The sequence below is a fragment of the Petaurus breviceps genome, unplaced genomic scaffold, assembly GCF_028583685.1.
Source record: "Petaurus breviceps papuanus isolate PSGF00001 unplaced genomic scaffold, PetGlider_PUasm1.0 90845, whole genome shotgun sequence".
Lineage (NCBI taxonomy): Eukaryota > Metazoa > Chordata > Mammalia > Diprotodontia > Petauridae > Petaurus > Petaurus breviceps.
Window position 1 is genome coordinate 15,451,394 of NW_027187359.1, and position 16,765 is coordinate 15,468,158.

A 16,765-nucleotide genomic window follows, 5' to 3' on the forward strand; every position below is an offset into this window, starting at 1 on the left:
CACTTTTCTTTTTAAGGAGCTGTTTTTTTCATTATGTTTTTCTAATTAAGCAATTTTGATTTTAAAAGAATTATTCATTTTGTCTTCTATCTCTCTCATTTGGTTTTCAAAGTTCCTTTTGAACTCATCTAGGAGAGCTTTCTGTGCTTGGGACCCATTCCCTGTTGATGTTTCAACTGTGGGTGTGGAGTCCACATTGTCTCCCTCTCAGCTTGTTTCCTCCCTCTGACCATAGTAGGACTCCAGAGTCTTTGTAGTCTGCTTTCTACCCTTTTTGAGGCAGGGCCCTAGCCACACCCTTCCTCTAGGGTTCCCAAGCCTTTACTGTTGAGGGTTTTAACCTGGGGCAATAGTTACTATGTTTTCAGGGTGGGGGGGGGGTTGGAGCAGGCTGGGTTCACTCTGCCATTCTGGCCCTTGGAGGTCCTGATAGAGGTTTTTTTTTTTTTTTAATTTCTGGTCTATGGAGTGGTAGTCCCAGGAGTATTTGCTGTCTTGGACAGGGGCCCTGCTTTTGGTTCTTACCTTGCTCTCTCCAGTCCCCAGTCCTTTGGTTAAAGGCCTGGTAGTGGCCCTTGTGGTTGGTGGGACAACTTGCCCCCCTCATTGGTCAGGCCTCCTCCCAGCCTGCCCTGTGCCATTGCTTCCTGGCCTGCCTCTTTGAGCCAGGAGTTTTTTCCAAGGTAATTTTGTTTCCTACTTTATGAAATACTGAATTAATAAGTTCTATTGTTTCTAATTCTCCCTTGTTTAGACTGTTCTATTGATTAATGACTGATGATTTCTAATATAGTTTGAAGCCTATAATTTGAATGAGTGCTATTCCCCTTTTGCCCCTTCCTCTTTTCATCGTTTTCTTTGCTCATTTGCTATTTTATTTATTTGATTTTGTGCTTTCTTTTTTTAAAATAAGATTAGTTGGTAGTTTATAAATTTTATTAGTCTTTTAAAAGAATCAGTTTTTACTTTTATTTATTATTTCTATGTTTTTGTTTCCAGTTTATCTGTTTTCACTCTAATTTTTAACATCTCCTTTATAGTGCTTAATTTTCTTTTATTTGTTGCTTAATTTTAAAACTATTATATTCAGTTCATTAGTACTCTTTTTTTCCCTATTTTGTTAATATATATTTGTAGGGATATAATTTTCTTCCTGAGGACTGCTTTAGATGAATCTAAAAAATTTTAGCATGTTGTTTCCTTGTTATCTTTTTCTTTTACATAGTTTTTAATTGTTTTTTTATGGTTTGTTCTTTGACCCCTTCATTATTTAGGATTTTATTGTTAAGTCTTCATTTGGATCTGTATCTTTTATTTGTTGTCCCTGCACCAATTACTGTTTTTATTGTATTATATCCTGCAAAGGATCTATTTGCTATATATGACTTTTTACATTTGTTTGCAGTATCTCTGTGCCCTAGTACAAGGTCAATTTTTGTAAAAGTTCCATGTGATGCTGAGAAATCTGTATCTATCTATCTATCTATCTATCTATCTATCTATCTATCTATCTATCTTTCTGTTGATCTATTGATCTACTTTTGCAGTCTCATTTAGAAGATACCTTAAGTCTTTTAACTTGTTTGTCAAGTAATTTGCTCAGTTCCATATTTTCCCTTTTGTTTATTTTTCTGTTAGACTTGTTCAAAACTGAAAGAGGAACATTGAAGTCTCCTGTCACTATTACATTTCTGTTGATGTTTTCTTGTGGCTCAGATGTTTCTTTTGTTAATTTGGATGCTAAGACACTTGGAGCATATTAATTTACTGCTGATATTGTTCTGTTATCTATGGTTCCTTTCAACAAAATGTATTTTCTTTGTTTATCCTTATTAATTTATTGAACACTTGTTTTTCCTTTGTCAGATAACATGATTGCAACTCCTCATTTTTTGAATTCTCTTGATGCATAGTAATATTTTATCATCCTCTTAGTTTATCCTGTGTATGTCTTTGTTTTTTTTTCAGTTGAAACAAAATGTGTTTTTATTCTGCATAAAAATATACATTCATATCATTATTGTCACTTAAATTCATCTGATGCATAATTAAATTACCCATGCCTTAAGCAAAACATAATATTTTAGCAAATTTAATATTTCTTTTAAAAGAATTTTTTTAAAGAGCAAAACAAATCATTAAAAGGAAGATTTGGTGGGTGACAGTTTAACTCCTGTAGTTTTATTCCCTCCCCCCCCCCCAATCTGGTGGTATATGACCAAAGGAAACACCAAGTCAAATATCCCAACCACTGCTATTCCAAATGCAATTCCAGCAATAAGCAAATTTTTCTTTAAAAAGTGTATAATATAGTCACCTCATGTCTCTTTATAAACATGTTTTCCCATATATGCTACACAAATATAATTTGTGTTAGTATTTGCATTAGTATCATTTTTACATTCACATGATGAAGAATACTTGTTGAAGTTCTTTCCCTAGTCAGCAGCTCCATTGATCAAGCCATAGCATTTAAACTTTTTTTGAAATTGGTCCACATTCTTTTTAAGTGTTTCATGTTCAGCATCATCTTGGGTCAAAGTTTTCACTTGTGCCTAGAAACCCTTTTTAAGTGTTTCTTCAATCTTGGATTTGTAGACAATATCTACCACACCTGAGGCAATCTCAAGAATCACAATCAGAAGTAGTCCAATGAAGAACAGGAGCAGCATGCAATGACTTTCTTTCATAGCACCACAACATCCCAGGAAACCAAGGACCATGATAATGGCACCCATGGCTACCAAGAGATTTGTAACTGCATGCATGCTGATTGTATCTACTTCTCCACTGATGATATCTTGATCATGTTTGTTGACACATGCATATATTGATACTCCCAGGATGATGCAGTCACATACCCAGAATATGAAGTTGAAGATAAACATAGAGTATTGATGGTTACTGTCAGTTCCACTGACAGTTCCCATTTCTAACGCTGTCTAAAGCAAGAAACCAAGTAACTCAAAGAATTTTCTTCAAAAGGAGTATTCATCAGTGTCCTCAAGGTGCCATATGAATTTTCTGTGTGTGCTGTGCTTTTGTAACAGGTTCCTAAAGAGCTGCCTTAGCCCAGGTCTCTTCTCTTTGCACTACAACTGGAACTGATCTGTCTTTGTTTTTCAAATGCATTTTTTATAAGCAACAAATTATACAGTTTTGTTTTTAAAATCTAATTTGTTGCTTTCCCCCCATGTTGTTGGATTATTTAATCCATTCACATTTAAAGCTATGAAAGTTCAGTTTATATTTTCCTCCATTTGTCTCTAATATTGATTTTTTTCAAGTTATGATTTTCCCCCTCTTCTGCTGTAAATTCAGTATCATGTTCTTTCAGTTATTTTATCCAGATTCTGTTTAAGTTGGCCTTATTCTCACTGGCTCTCTTCTCCTCATCCTTGATTCCCTCTTATTATTGATTAACATTTTCCTTTTGGGTTTTGTCTATTAGGTCTTTTTTCTCCCCTGCTTTTATCTGGTTATCTAATCCCTCCTTCCTTTTCCCTCTCAGTCAAGTAGATTCTCCCTTTCTCATTACCTTCAACTAATTTTGTTTATTAGTTTTTAAAATTTCTTTTTTTTTGCACCCATTTCTGAAAAAGAATTTCTCTTTCTTCATTATTCACCTTCTCTTTCTATTTTAGATGACACCTATAATTATCTTGTCTCTATTCGCTGTACTCTTCAGAAATCAAAACTTCCAAGGTATCCATTCTAGGCTTTTCCCACTAGGCAGTTTCTGCCACTGCCTTGTAGTGCTTGCCTCATGTGGTAGAGTCCCTCTCTCACCATATCCTTGAATATGCCTGCCACTACTCTATACCTTTCTCCATTTCCTTCCCCCGCCCCCATCTACCTCAAAATTTACCCCCTGGATACTTATCCTACTCCTCCAGGTGCCAGTTGTCCCTAGTTATTCCAATTCCCCCATTCCTCAGGAAGGACAAGTGGACTTTTCAAGCACCAAATCCCTCAGACCACAACAAGTACCAGGTCCCTATCTTCCTTCACAGATCATCTCTCTGCATCGATAGGAGCATTCATCAGTGGAACCCTCTCCCACCACCAAATCAAGGCCTCCTTCTTTTCCCCATATTTACTATCCTCCCCTCCTCCTCCTCCTCACCCACTCCCCCTGAAGGCTCTTCTCTTACAAGACCACAGGAGCTACCTTTCTCTTATTTCTAGCCTTCTATTTGACCTAACCACATCTTATATTTTTCTCTGTTCCCATGTTTCCTTCTTTCCCTCTCATGTTGTAATATCGTCCCCCCCCCAAAAAAAAGGACATTGATTCACCTGTAGGCATGATATTATTAGGTTCAGTCCAAAATACCATAGTCCTACCTATTCAGTGTTAACTCCACCAGACTTACACCTTCCTCCCATCTTGTGTACATTTAAAAAGATGTCTCATACTAGTCTTCCTTCTGTAACACTGTTGTTGTTGCTGTCCTTGGCTGCTACCTTTATTCAGTTCTTTTCAATTTCTGTTGTTTGGGGTGTTTGAAACTCAAATAATCTCTTTAGGTCTGATTTTCTTTCTAAAAATCTTTCAAATTCCTTTTTTTCCATTTTTTCTTCTTTTGTGGTCAAGCTCAGATCAGAATAGGTCACCCTGGGCTGTATCCTGAGCTCCATTGCTCTTTGGAACACATTGTTCCATTCCTTTCTATACTTTCAGGTGGGTGCAGAATAATCTTGTATTATTAGTTTTCTTCCCTTTTGTATTTTAAAGTTTTTCTCCAAATCATTTGCAGAATTCATTTCTGAATTGAATTGTTAAATTTAGCTACTGTGTCTTGAAGATTGTAGCCTTAGTGCTTTTTCCAGTGGCAATCTATGAATTTTTTCTATTGATATTTCATTTCTATGTTCAGAAGTTCAGGGTAACAGCCTTCCTTCTTGCCATGAAGTTTTTAATCTAAGTTTGTGGTTGTATGTGTGTGTGTGTATGTGTGTGTGTGTATAAAGAAAGTGCTTTTAAAAATTATTTATTACTACTCCCAAAACTTTAAGAGTAAGAACAAAACTCTATCCTAGGCTTTTAAACCAACTAGGGAAATATACTTCTTGTTTCTAATCCCTATAGGAATTAGTGATGCCACTGTCAATATTCAGTCATTTGGAGATTAAGACCAACATGCATCCTCATTTATCATAAGAGATCTTCAAATGAAGGCTGGATGTAGCTTGCTGGTTATATGGTGGAGAGATCCTTGTTCAGGTGCTACTAACATTGGATGTCCTCTGAAGTCCTTCCCAACTCCAAGATTCTGATTCTGTAACTTTCAGGTGCTTCTTTAGAAAATTGTTTAGATCAGTGATACTGACTGTCATATAACTTTCCTATTTGGATCATTGGGCCTCCAAGCTTTCATAAAAGTTATTTAGCATCACACTTCATGCTGTATTCTGCTGCTAATGTTGTCAGCAAGTTTGATGCCAGCCTTTGCCATATCACTGGGCAGCCCCTGAAACCAAGTCTAAATAACTATATAGCACACTCACATATGTATCTATATATCTATATAAAGTATATGACATATGCTTTATATATAAATATATTTTTATGCACATGGAAAGTTTATATCACATACATATTTACACATAAAAATAGATTTATATATATATAACTCTAGTCCCCAAACCAATTGATATAAGACTCTTCTTATTGGTGGAGATCAATATCTCATGCCTGTGTGAAGGGTGGGGCAGGGTTATAAGAATGAGAGACAGAAGAACTCTTTATTTTTTTTTTCAAGTTCTGTTCAAGCTTCAAGTTGTTTCAGGCCCCACAGTTGCTTCAGGAACTTATGACTTCCAGCTTTGAGAGAGAAGATAGATGAGGCCAACCCTACTTCAAGTTGCTGAAGGCAAAGACTTTAGAAGACATGAGAGCAGCTGGCAGTCTCCATCATGTCTTCATCTCCAGCTTGTTACACTAGGGACTTCAGGAAATACTCTCTTGGATGAGACTTAAAACTATCATTCTCTTGGTTGAAGCTTTACTTGAATCTTTTGCTTTTGTTTTATTGAAACTTTACCTTGCTCCCAATGGGAGAATTCCTTCACTCCATATTTTCTGGCATATATTCTCCTTTGTATACCTTCTCTAATTTCTGTTTTGCTATAATTGGATAAATGGATTTCTTTTCTATTCACTGTGAATGTTCATTGTGGAATTGGTATTTGGTGGGAAAAGGGTTAAGCCTTGGATATAAATCTTAGGGTCCTGTTTCCCTCATTAATGAAATAGTGACCAGAAGTTAGCTTGAACCTGAATATTCCACCCCTTCCCCCAGACTAACAGTATTTAAGAGAGCATATAGTTATAATACTAGCCTAGTATTACCTCTCTCTGAGGAAAGGAATGGCCTTTGACTCCAAACTCCTGCTTCTCCTCCTAGTAGGAAATAAACTCTCCCTTGAAAAAATGGGGAAAAGAGACTAGAGATGTTTATTCTGTCTCCCTTTGACTACACAATGACAGTGCTAATATATAAATACATATATACATCTTTCCATATGTATATATACTCCTTCCTTCCTTCCTTCCTTCCTTCCTTCCTTCCTTCCTTCCTTCCTTCTTTCCTTTCTTCTCTTCTTTCTTCTTCTCTTTCTCTCTCTCCCCCTCTCCCGTTCCCTCTTTCTCTTCCTCTCCCTTTCTCCCTCTCTCTCCCTTCTTTCCTTCTACCTATCAATCCTCCTATCCTTCCTTCCATCATTCCTACCATTTGTAACCTTATTCCCATGGCTGGAAATCAGCTATACATAGCATTGCTATGGATTCCTTCCATACTTTGGGGCTTCAATTTATACTAAATCCCCTCCCTCCTTTCTATAATGTTCTGCTTCTTTGTACTCAGATGGACATTGTAGCAACACCTTTTCAAACAAAACCAGGGATACAATTTATTTGATCCAAGGTAAGTATGTATTTCAGGATATTCAGGTTCTTGTAATGTTTTCCATCTATGCTTAATATATCCAGTCTCCCTAAGGTGGCATTCTTTAGCAAAAGATATATTCATCTGTGAAGATTTTAAAAGAATGGCTTCTGTGGGAATGGATAAAGATTTTGAATATCCATAGCTGCCCCTAAACAGGCCTCATTCCATGAAAACACATCATCCAGGAAGACTTTTATTTTTAGCTTTTATGGAGGTGATAATCTTGCGGAAAAGATGGGAGGGTTTATGGTGATTTCAGACTTTATGTGTTGGTCTCTGCTTGTATTTTATCTTAAAGCTTCACATGCCTTCAGCACTAGAGTATCAAAGGGCCCAGATCTCTGTTACAGATGTCACCATAGGAGCAGGGACAGATAAGTACAGGTATAAGTCATACCAGCAGCATGCTGCCTCTGAGCCTATGAGTTTTTTCTGACAGCACAAGGTGGGTGCTGGTAGTGTGGGGGGCATTTTGATCTCAAAATCAAATGAGTTCAGCTCTTGCCTTTGACATTTCCTTGCAGTGTAAGCATTACACGTAAGCTTACATACACTTTGCATCTCTAAGCCTCAGTTTTCTAATCTGTAACATGGGAGCAATGCTACCAAATATATTAGCTACCTCACAGAGTTGTTGTGAAGGGCAGATGAGATTATGTAGAACCCTCTGCAAAAACTTAAGGTGTCTTATTTATTATTATTATCATTAAACAAATTATTTCATTGATACGCAGAACTCACCATTAAGGAAACTCTTACCTACAAAAGGAAGTATGGTACAGTGGAGAGATCACTGGCTTTGGAATAAGAAGAACTTGATTCAAGTCCCACCACTGATGTTACTTACTGTGTGACCTTGGTTACTAAACCTCCCCAGGTCTCATCTTCATCAGTTTTTAAAGGAAGGAGTTGGACTAAATCTAAGGTGCTGTGATCAATGCAGGTCGATAACCACATTGAGATTTGTTATCCTGGTGTTTCCTCAAATTCAGAAAAAGCGATGTGCCCCAAATCACTCAGAAATTAGATAACAGAGGGAAGACTTGAATCCAGATTGTTCTGAGGCCAGCTCTCTGCTATAACATACTGCACCTTTATAATAGACATTTCTATGATATTGCTATGAAAGTACTATATATGAGTCAATTAACCAAACATTTATTAGGTACCTACTATGTGCTAGGCACTATTCTAAGCACTGTGGATACAGGGAGAGAGAAAAGGGTGGGGAAGCCAGTCCCTGTCTTCAAGGAGCCCACAATCTATTGGGAGGTAACAAGCAAACAGATATGTTCAAACAAGCTATGTATAGGCTAAATAGGAAATAACAGAGGGACAGCACTGAAATTATGAGGGATTAGGAAAGGCTTTCTCTAGAAGATGGAGTTTTAGTTGGGACTTAAAGTAAGCCAGAAAAATGAGTTGATAGAGATGAGAGAGAATATTCTAGGTATGGAGGATGGTCAGAGAGAATGCCCAGAGCTGAAAGATGGAGTGTCTTATGTGTGGAACAGCCAGGAAGCCAGAGGACAGCTCTGGGTAGCAGTGACAGCATCATTTTCCATGAGGAACAGAGACATACTCTCATCTTCCCACCCTGGAATCCATTAAGCTCATGGAGCCTCTCAGGAAGATGTAGAGCAGATTGCTATGAGGAAAAGGATGCCCAGGTTTTCTAAGGCAAGATGACTACTTCCATTTGTGTGGGAAATGCTTCCTGGTCTCTCATTAGCTTGTCTGAGCCTCTCCAAACACTGACTCCTTCTGACCCCCTTACCACATTGGAAGCAGTTCCCAGCCCTTCTTGTACTGAACATCCATGGATCTTGTAGATTCTCTCCATAGGTTGCATCTAAAGGCTCGTTGCACTTCCCCCCAAATCTCTAGTCTCTAAGGCTGCTGACAACATCCCCTGTAATGCATGCAGCCCATTCGAATTGAAAAGATAATGAGGGTTCAAGCTGCTATCTCTAGATTACAGTAGAATTTAATTTCAGGGAACTGGACTGTGTATCTCTTGAAAATATAAATCCTCAGCTTGTTCAGAAGTCATTTATACTACTTTGCACAACCTTGTATAACAGGACTAGCCAATAAGCCCAGCCCTTTTGAGCATGCATAGAGTGTTCAGCTGATACAATCCTTAAATGGACTTTAGAGCATCACAATCTGTGATTGGTCCCTATCCTCTAACAAAGTAGTGAAAAGACCTCTTTTGTGTAGCATCTCTTTTCCCAGGCAGCCAGGCAAGAAAGAGTCAGACCAAGAGATCATCTTGGGCTGACTAGTACTTTTTGAAAGCTCCACAGTTCCTAGTCAATCAAAGAAGTTCCTTTTTGCTGCGTTGTTTGGGAAACATGAACCAGTTGAAGAATGTCTTCTTGTTCTCCAGAATCCATGTGGGAAACACATTACTCAAGCATTCTGTGCATGCTCAGAAAGGCTGCACTCCTCTGCCAGCCTTATTATACTTATAAAGCATCCTTGAAGGTATTTGTCAAATTCAGAGAAAAATACTTGCCAGAAATGTAAAAGGCTGGAGGATTGACTTTGAAAAACAAGCTCAGAGAATTTAGAACTAGGAGGACTCTTACCCAGTCAGCCAATCCAAATCCCATCATTTTACAGATAGGGAAACTGAGGTGCAGAAAGATGAGGGAACTCACCCAAGGTTACATAGGTAGGAAGTGGCAGGGCTAGGATTAGAATTTACTCATATGATTTAGGACAGCTAGATGGCACAGTGGATAGAGTGCCTGACCTGGAGTTCAAATGTGACCTCAGACACTTACTAGTTGTGTGACCCTGACCAAATTACTTAACCTTGTTTGCCTCAATTTCCTCACCTGTAAAATGATCTGGAAAAGGAAATGGCAAACCATTCCAGTATTTTTGCCAACAAAACCCCAAATGGGATTTTAAAGAGTAGGACATTACTGGAACAACAACTTCTGATTCTAGATTCTTCAACTCTTCAGAATAAAGGCAACAATTCAACTGTGCCCAATCCCATAGGACAATTACAGTTTTATTCAAAGGGTCACATTTAGCTTAAGGCTTTCGTTTTACTTTAATTTTCAAATAAAATGGCTTTAATTATTTTCTGGAATAAAAATGAAAAAGAACAAGTCATCATACTTTGAAAATTTCTCTCAAGACCGAAAACCGTTAATTTTTCCTCTCTTGGTTTCTAAGCACCAAGTACCTTCATTCTTTCCATAAGGTAAAATTAATTGTGGGCATTTGGTCTTACTTTGAAATAATTAACCCAAAGCACTAAACTCTTCTTTTTGTGAAACAAAGGGCCTTTTGGAATCCTGTCTTCTCCATGGAATCATAGAATTGGCCAAAGATGGGAAAGATGGTTAAAGAAAGCACACTAGGTACTTCTACCCTGTCTGTGTTGACATGAGTTTTATGGTAACAGGTTTCCACAGATGTGAAAGTAGTGCATGAGTCTATGGGGACTTTTGAATGAAACTCAGGGAAAGAAAAGACCCATTTAGAAAAATCTTTTAAGACAAAGTATTGAAATTAGTTCTGGGCAGTTAAAGAGCAAAAAGGAAAGGGAATCATAGAACTGCAATTTATTCTCTTAATGTTGTCCTTTCAAAGAGAAAACACAGGTTCCCAAAGTAGATAACGCAGGTATCAAAAGTGTTTTACAAGTAAGAAATTTTTCTTCTGTTTATTTTAATTTAATTTTATATATAATCTCTTCCTGAAGCAGCCTCCAGCTGCTCAGCACTAATTTGTCTTCTTATTTTTTCTTTAGGTCTAGGTGCCAAAGATGGAATAGCTGCAGGGTAGCCCCTGCCAAACATTGGTTTAAAAGGGTAGGGTGAGGAGATATGCTACAGGATTATGACAGGACTTCTTAAAGGGCCAGATTCTATAGCCTCTGACTCTCTGACTTCCACAGTATTGGTTTCATATCAAAAGAGGGGTAAGAAGAAAATGCCAAGTAGGTATTATATGTGTGTGTGTGTGTGTGTGTGTGTGTGTGTGTGTCTCTCTCTCTCTCTCTCTGTGCTTTCCCCAAGCCTAGCCTGAACCCAAAATGAATTGTGGGCATTCTGTGGACCAGAATCTGAGTTTCAGGCTTTGCTAGAGAGACACTGTGACTTGCACTGATGATCACCATCATCAGTGAAAGGAGATGGAGTGAGTCACAGTGTGGTGAGATGTGCCTTCCCTCCACTCTCCAACCCATGTGATCTCTGAGTCAGAGGGACCTTAGCAGCACTTGCTTGACCTTTGGGGGCATCTGTTTCTTCTGTGGGATCAAGAAGGTAGATGAAAAAAAAAAGAGAAAGTAGGGGATTAGAGATCCAGAACATTAGATTTTGATTTTCGAATCATTCCATTTTACTTTCAATTTCCTGGTATTAAATTCCATTTATTCTATGTGATGAATGAGTGAATTCTTTGTGAGCTCCACTGAAAAGGGAAGAAAGACTGAGTACTTTAAGTAGTTGGGGGTGCAAATCAACTGAAAATATTCTTTTTAGGGGAATTAATTTATACCATTAGATATGAATCTGAAGTTAGGGCCCTAAGAAGAGACTGGGAAGATGGGGAACACCTTTTTATGTTCTATTTGCTTGAGCTATTATAGCTTAAGTTTCATGTGCCACCTTGTGCCTTTTCCCCTTGTTTTCCATTTATTCTGCCAGGATGGCCCTCAGGTTGCCCAATCCCCAACCTAGCCAGTCAGGTGGGAGGAACTGTCATGGGGAATTCTTCTCCTTTGACTTCCTTTCCCAGGTTGCCCAAACTCTATCCAAAAGCCAGTGGCTACCCTTTTTCCTTGCCTTCTCCTTGAACCTCCTCCAAGTGAAGAAGTTACCCATAAAGAGGATTAGGGTTGCTCTCGAGACCCCAAAATACCAATATGCCAGTCCTGCTGAATGAATTCGACTCAAGTCTTCTCTCAGCCAAAAAAAAAGTAAAGTTTATTAAAAGTTCGCTTGTATTAGACACAGAGTAAGCCTGTACTAGGTCATTCTATGGTGCTCTCACAAACATGAAGACAAGACAGGGTCTTATATACAGAAGGTTGTGGGAGGAATCTAGGGATGGTCTAGGGAGGAGTTTGGGGAGGGTCTTCAGGAGGAGTTAATGAGCTTAATGAGTGATTAGGGGTGGGAAGTTGCTGGAGGACACCTGGAGACCACAAACAATGGTGGGCTAGGCCAGTTCAGGGGTGGATTGACACTTTGATAGGCTCAAGGGTGGGAAGTAGATGAACAATGGAGGGCTAGGCTAGTAACTAGGCTAGAGTTAGTAGTTAGTAACTAGGCTAGAGGTCTGGGCCCAGCCGCAATGTAAGGCTTATTGCCTCATGCAAATGCCTCATCAAATGAGACGATTTAATCAGAGTTCAAGGAGAGTTCACAGAGCCGCCTGTACCTCAAGGACTTAAGGAAAGCTAGAGGGGGCTCCCAGAGCCCATACCTCATCACAAGGGCTACCACCCAGACCCTAGCCAGACAGGTAGCAGGAAAAAAATCAGAGGCTCTATCCTTCTCTATGTATGAGGCCTTAGTTAACCTTTGACAATATAAAGACAAAAGTGAAAGTCCCTGCCCTCAGGAAAACTTACATTCTAATGGAGAACAACATATATTTAAAGAATTTAAGGCCAGGGTCAAAATCACCCTACCACATTTAACCATGATACATTTATCAGATAAGACTGGACCTTGAATGGGTCAAACAAATTAAAGGTTTGGATAAGGCCTAAATACTTCTTTTCAAATCAAAGAATTTAGATTAAGTTCAGAAAGCTCTTGGCAGAAATGGAATGATTATTGACAGGCAGTATTCATAATGGATGGGGAAATTTGGTCTTGCCCTTTGGGTTGGCAAAACCAGTTCAGGCCCAAGAGATTCAAGCAACCTTTTGAGAAGGAATGAAGATGGAGTATCAGTTTTTGGTACTTTCCACTTTTTCCGTGGCCTCTCCTCTCTTATTGGAGGGATAACACATGAAACAGTAAACTTCTCCAAAATCTTCCTTTATAGAGATCTCTCAGCTATCAGAACTTTCTAGGTAACTCTTCATTATCCATCAGCACTTCAGTTCGGTTTAGACAACATGATCCCTTGCTGGGTACCCCTGCTTCCCCTCCCCTACTGTTTTTCAGTTTCCTTTTGTATTTTCCCATTAGATTACAAGCTCCTTGAGGGCAGATACCATCTTTCTTTTTCTTCATTGTATCCCCAGCTTAGCACAGTGCCTGACACATAGTAGGCACTCAATAACTGGTTAGCTAATTGAATTAAATCAATTGGGAAGGAAGGAAGAACAAAGTCTTGGACCTTGGTCAGATCTCCCTCTTCCTTTACTCAGTCTTGGCTATAGAGAGGAGCCTTGTGGGCCTTTGGAGGATCAGAGGATTTGTTGTTTGTTGTTTTTTTTTCCAACAGGCGTCCTAGCAATGGTAGTATCTATTTTGGGAGCTAAGTACAAACTGGTCAAAGATTCAAGTAGCCCAGGAGAAAAGCTACACAATACCAAAGGGTAACATCTTGAGTATCACAGAAAAGGACTTTGAGGGCCTGTGAGTTACCACTTTGATTCATGTGCTTTCTAAGCTTGAGTCCAGTGTCTATTGACTTCTTTAGGTTCTCTTGGGAGAGTGTGTTACAGACTTTTAGGGGAGTGTTTTGTATCAACTGTACCCACTATACTACGTTAACACACTTTTCTAAATGCTACTTGTATGATGGAATGATTGATAACAATTGACAGTCATGGAAAGAAGCTTCTCAGTAGGGGTTTATGAGCTATAGTATTAAAAAAGATATTCCCACCCCTCAGGCCTATCCCTAAAGCCCTGAAGAGAAAAGAACCTTACCACTCTTCTGGGGTCTGACTTGCCAAAGTAAGTTGAGATATACTTTCATGTATGCTACGAAAGTATAAACTATATGCTTAATAGAAGGGAGAACTCCAGCTGGTAGATGTGAGGGAGAGAGGATAGGATCAAGGAAGCCTTCATCTAGAACTTGGCATTTGAGATGACTCTTGAAGGAAACCAGGGATTCCAAGAAACAGAGGTGGGGAGGGAGTTCATTTCTGCCTTGAGAGACAGGGAGAATGTGCTGAGATGGGAGATAAGAGTAGGCCAGTATGGTTGGATCACAGAGAGAGGGGAGGGGAGCAATGTCTAAAAAGACTGGAAAGGTAGAAAGAAGCAATGTTTTGAAAGGCTTTAAATGCCAAGTGCAGGTATATTTGATCCTTGAGACAACAGGGAGAACCAAGAGTGTGATAATCAGGGTGATACTGTCTTCCTTCAAGAATCAGCTTAGGGGCGGCCAAGTGGCTCAGCGAGTAAGAGCACTGGCTCCAGTGTCGGGATGACCCCGGAATCAAATCCTGGCTCAGATACTTAGCACCACACCCAGAAATAACTGGCCATGTAACCTGGAGCAAGTTACTTAACCCTGATTGCTTTTAAAAAAAAGAATCAGCTTAAATTCTCCCCACTTCAGGAAGCCTTTCCCAGCTTCTCCTCCTCCTACCCTAGCTGTTTGTCTTTCTCCTCTGAGATCAATTTCCATCTACTCTGGGCACAGTGTATGGTGTGTGTGTGTGTGTGTGTGTGTGTGTGCGCGCACATGTGCACATGTATATGTGTATGTGTATATACAATATATGTACCTAATTACTTATTTATCTCCCTGATTAGACTGTTAGCTCCTTGAGAGCAGGTATTGTTTTTATTTTAGGAAAATTACTTTGATAGCTGTTTGAAGGACAGTTTGGAGAGAAGAGAGGACTGAAGTGGAGCAGGAAGGTCATAGGATCTCAGATTTAGAGCTGGAAGGGTCCTTAGAGATCATCAAACCCAACCCTGTCATTCTACAGATGAAGAAATTGAGTCACAGAGAGCTCAAATGATATGTTCAAGGTTACACAGCTAGTAAAAGGGTCTGAAGCAGAATTTTAACTCAGGTCTTCTTGACTCCTAGTTCAGTTTAGTGCTCTATCCACTATTCTATGCTGTGTCTGATTATAACATTCCAGGAAAGAGGTGATGAGGGATTGAATTACTGGGGTAGACTTGTGAGTAGAGAGAAAGAGACCTCTGCAGTCTGTTGTGGAGATACAACTAGCAGGATTTGGGAACTGAGAATGTCAAGGCAATAAGAGTGAGTTTAGGGGAACACCATTATTTTGAACCTGAGTGACTTGGAGGTTGGTACTATCCCCAATAGTAATAGGGAAGTTAAGAAGAAAATCAATCAATATTGTTTTAATATAGCAATGTCATTTGATGGCAATATCAGCTTTCTGCAGTCAGAGATAAGGAAATGCACCACAGAATGAGGAAATATGTTTCATTATCTGTTCTCCTTGATGAAGATTTGGCGTTATCATTAATCAGAGTTCAGCTGTCTTTTAGTGTTATTTTCACTTATTATATAGTCTGTGTATTTTAAAGGTTGAAAAAATACTTTTTAAATAGTGTTTTATTTTTTCCAATTACATGTAAAGACTATTTTTAACATTCTTTTTTATTTTACAAAATTTTGAGTTCTAAATTTTCTCCCTCCTTACCCTTCCATAAAAAAAGCAATTTGATATAGATTATATATGTGTAATCTTGTAAGACCCATTTCCATATTAGTCATGTTGTGAAAGAAGAAACAATTTGCAAAACAATTATAGTTTGCAAAATGAAAAAAAAAGTAAGGAGGCGGGTAGGTGGCTCAGTGAATAGAACACTGGCCCTGGAGTCAGGAGGACCTGAGTTCAAATCCAGCCTCAGACACTTAACACAAAACTGTCCATGTGACCTTGGGCAAGTCACTTAACCCCAATTGCCCTACCTTCCCTCCTCCAAAAAGCAAAAAACAAACAATCCCCCCACCCCCAAACAAACAAACAAACAAAAAGTGAAAACAGTATGCTTCAATTTGTATTCAGGCTCCATCTACTCTTTCTCTGGATATGGATAGCATTTTCCATCATGAGTTGTTTGGAATTGTTTTGTATCATTGTATTATTGAGAAGAGCTAAGCTGATCATAGTTGATCATCGAACAATGTTGCTGTTACTGTGTACAGTGTACCTTTGGTTCTGGTCACTTCACTTTACATCAGCTCATGTAAGTCTTTCCAGGTTTTTCTGAAATCATCCTGCTCATCATTTCTAATAGCATAGTAGTATTCCATTACATTAATATGTCATAACTTGTTCAGCCATTCCCTAGTTAATGGGTATCCCCTCCATTTTGAATTCTTTGCCACAACAAAAAGAGCTGCTACAAATATATTTGTATATGTTGGTCCTTTTCCATTTTTTATGATCTCTTTGGGATACAGACCTCCTAGCGGTATTGCTGGATCAAAGGATATGCACAGTGTGATTATCCTTTGGGCAAAGTTCCAAATGGCTCTCCAGAATGCTTGGCTCAGTTTGTAAATCCACCAAAAATGCATCAATGTCCTGATTTTCCCACAACCTCTCCAACATTTACCATTTTTCTTTTCTGTCATATTAGCCAATCTGATAGGTATGAGGTGAATAAATTACTTTTACTAGACATAAAATTCTAAATAAAATAATTTAGTTAAAACACCATCAAGTCTTTTCATTAAAAGAGAGAAAACAAATTACTGGTTGCATATGTATACTTAGGCAAATCTTCTGATTTATGAGGTAGAAGGTAGACTCCTCTGTGTGTATATGTGTATGTGTATATATATCTATCTATATATCTGTGTGAATGCACGTGTTGAATTCTTCCTACTCCTTTGTTAGCCAGTTAATAAATACTTATTAAGTCCTTATTATA

The 16,765-nt window shown here is 38.6% G+C and overlaps 1 pseudogene; it reads right to left on the reverse strand.

Annotated features, from left to right (window-relative positions):
* Window positions 1–2,138: 2,138 nt before the first annotated feature.
* On the reverse strand, window positions 2,139–2,930 carry LOC138148973 (tetraspanin-8 pseudogene; annotated as a pseudogene).
* Window positions 2,931–16,765: the final 13,835 nt, after the last annotated feature.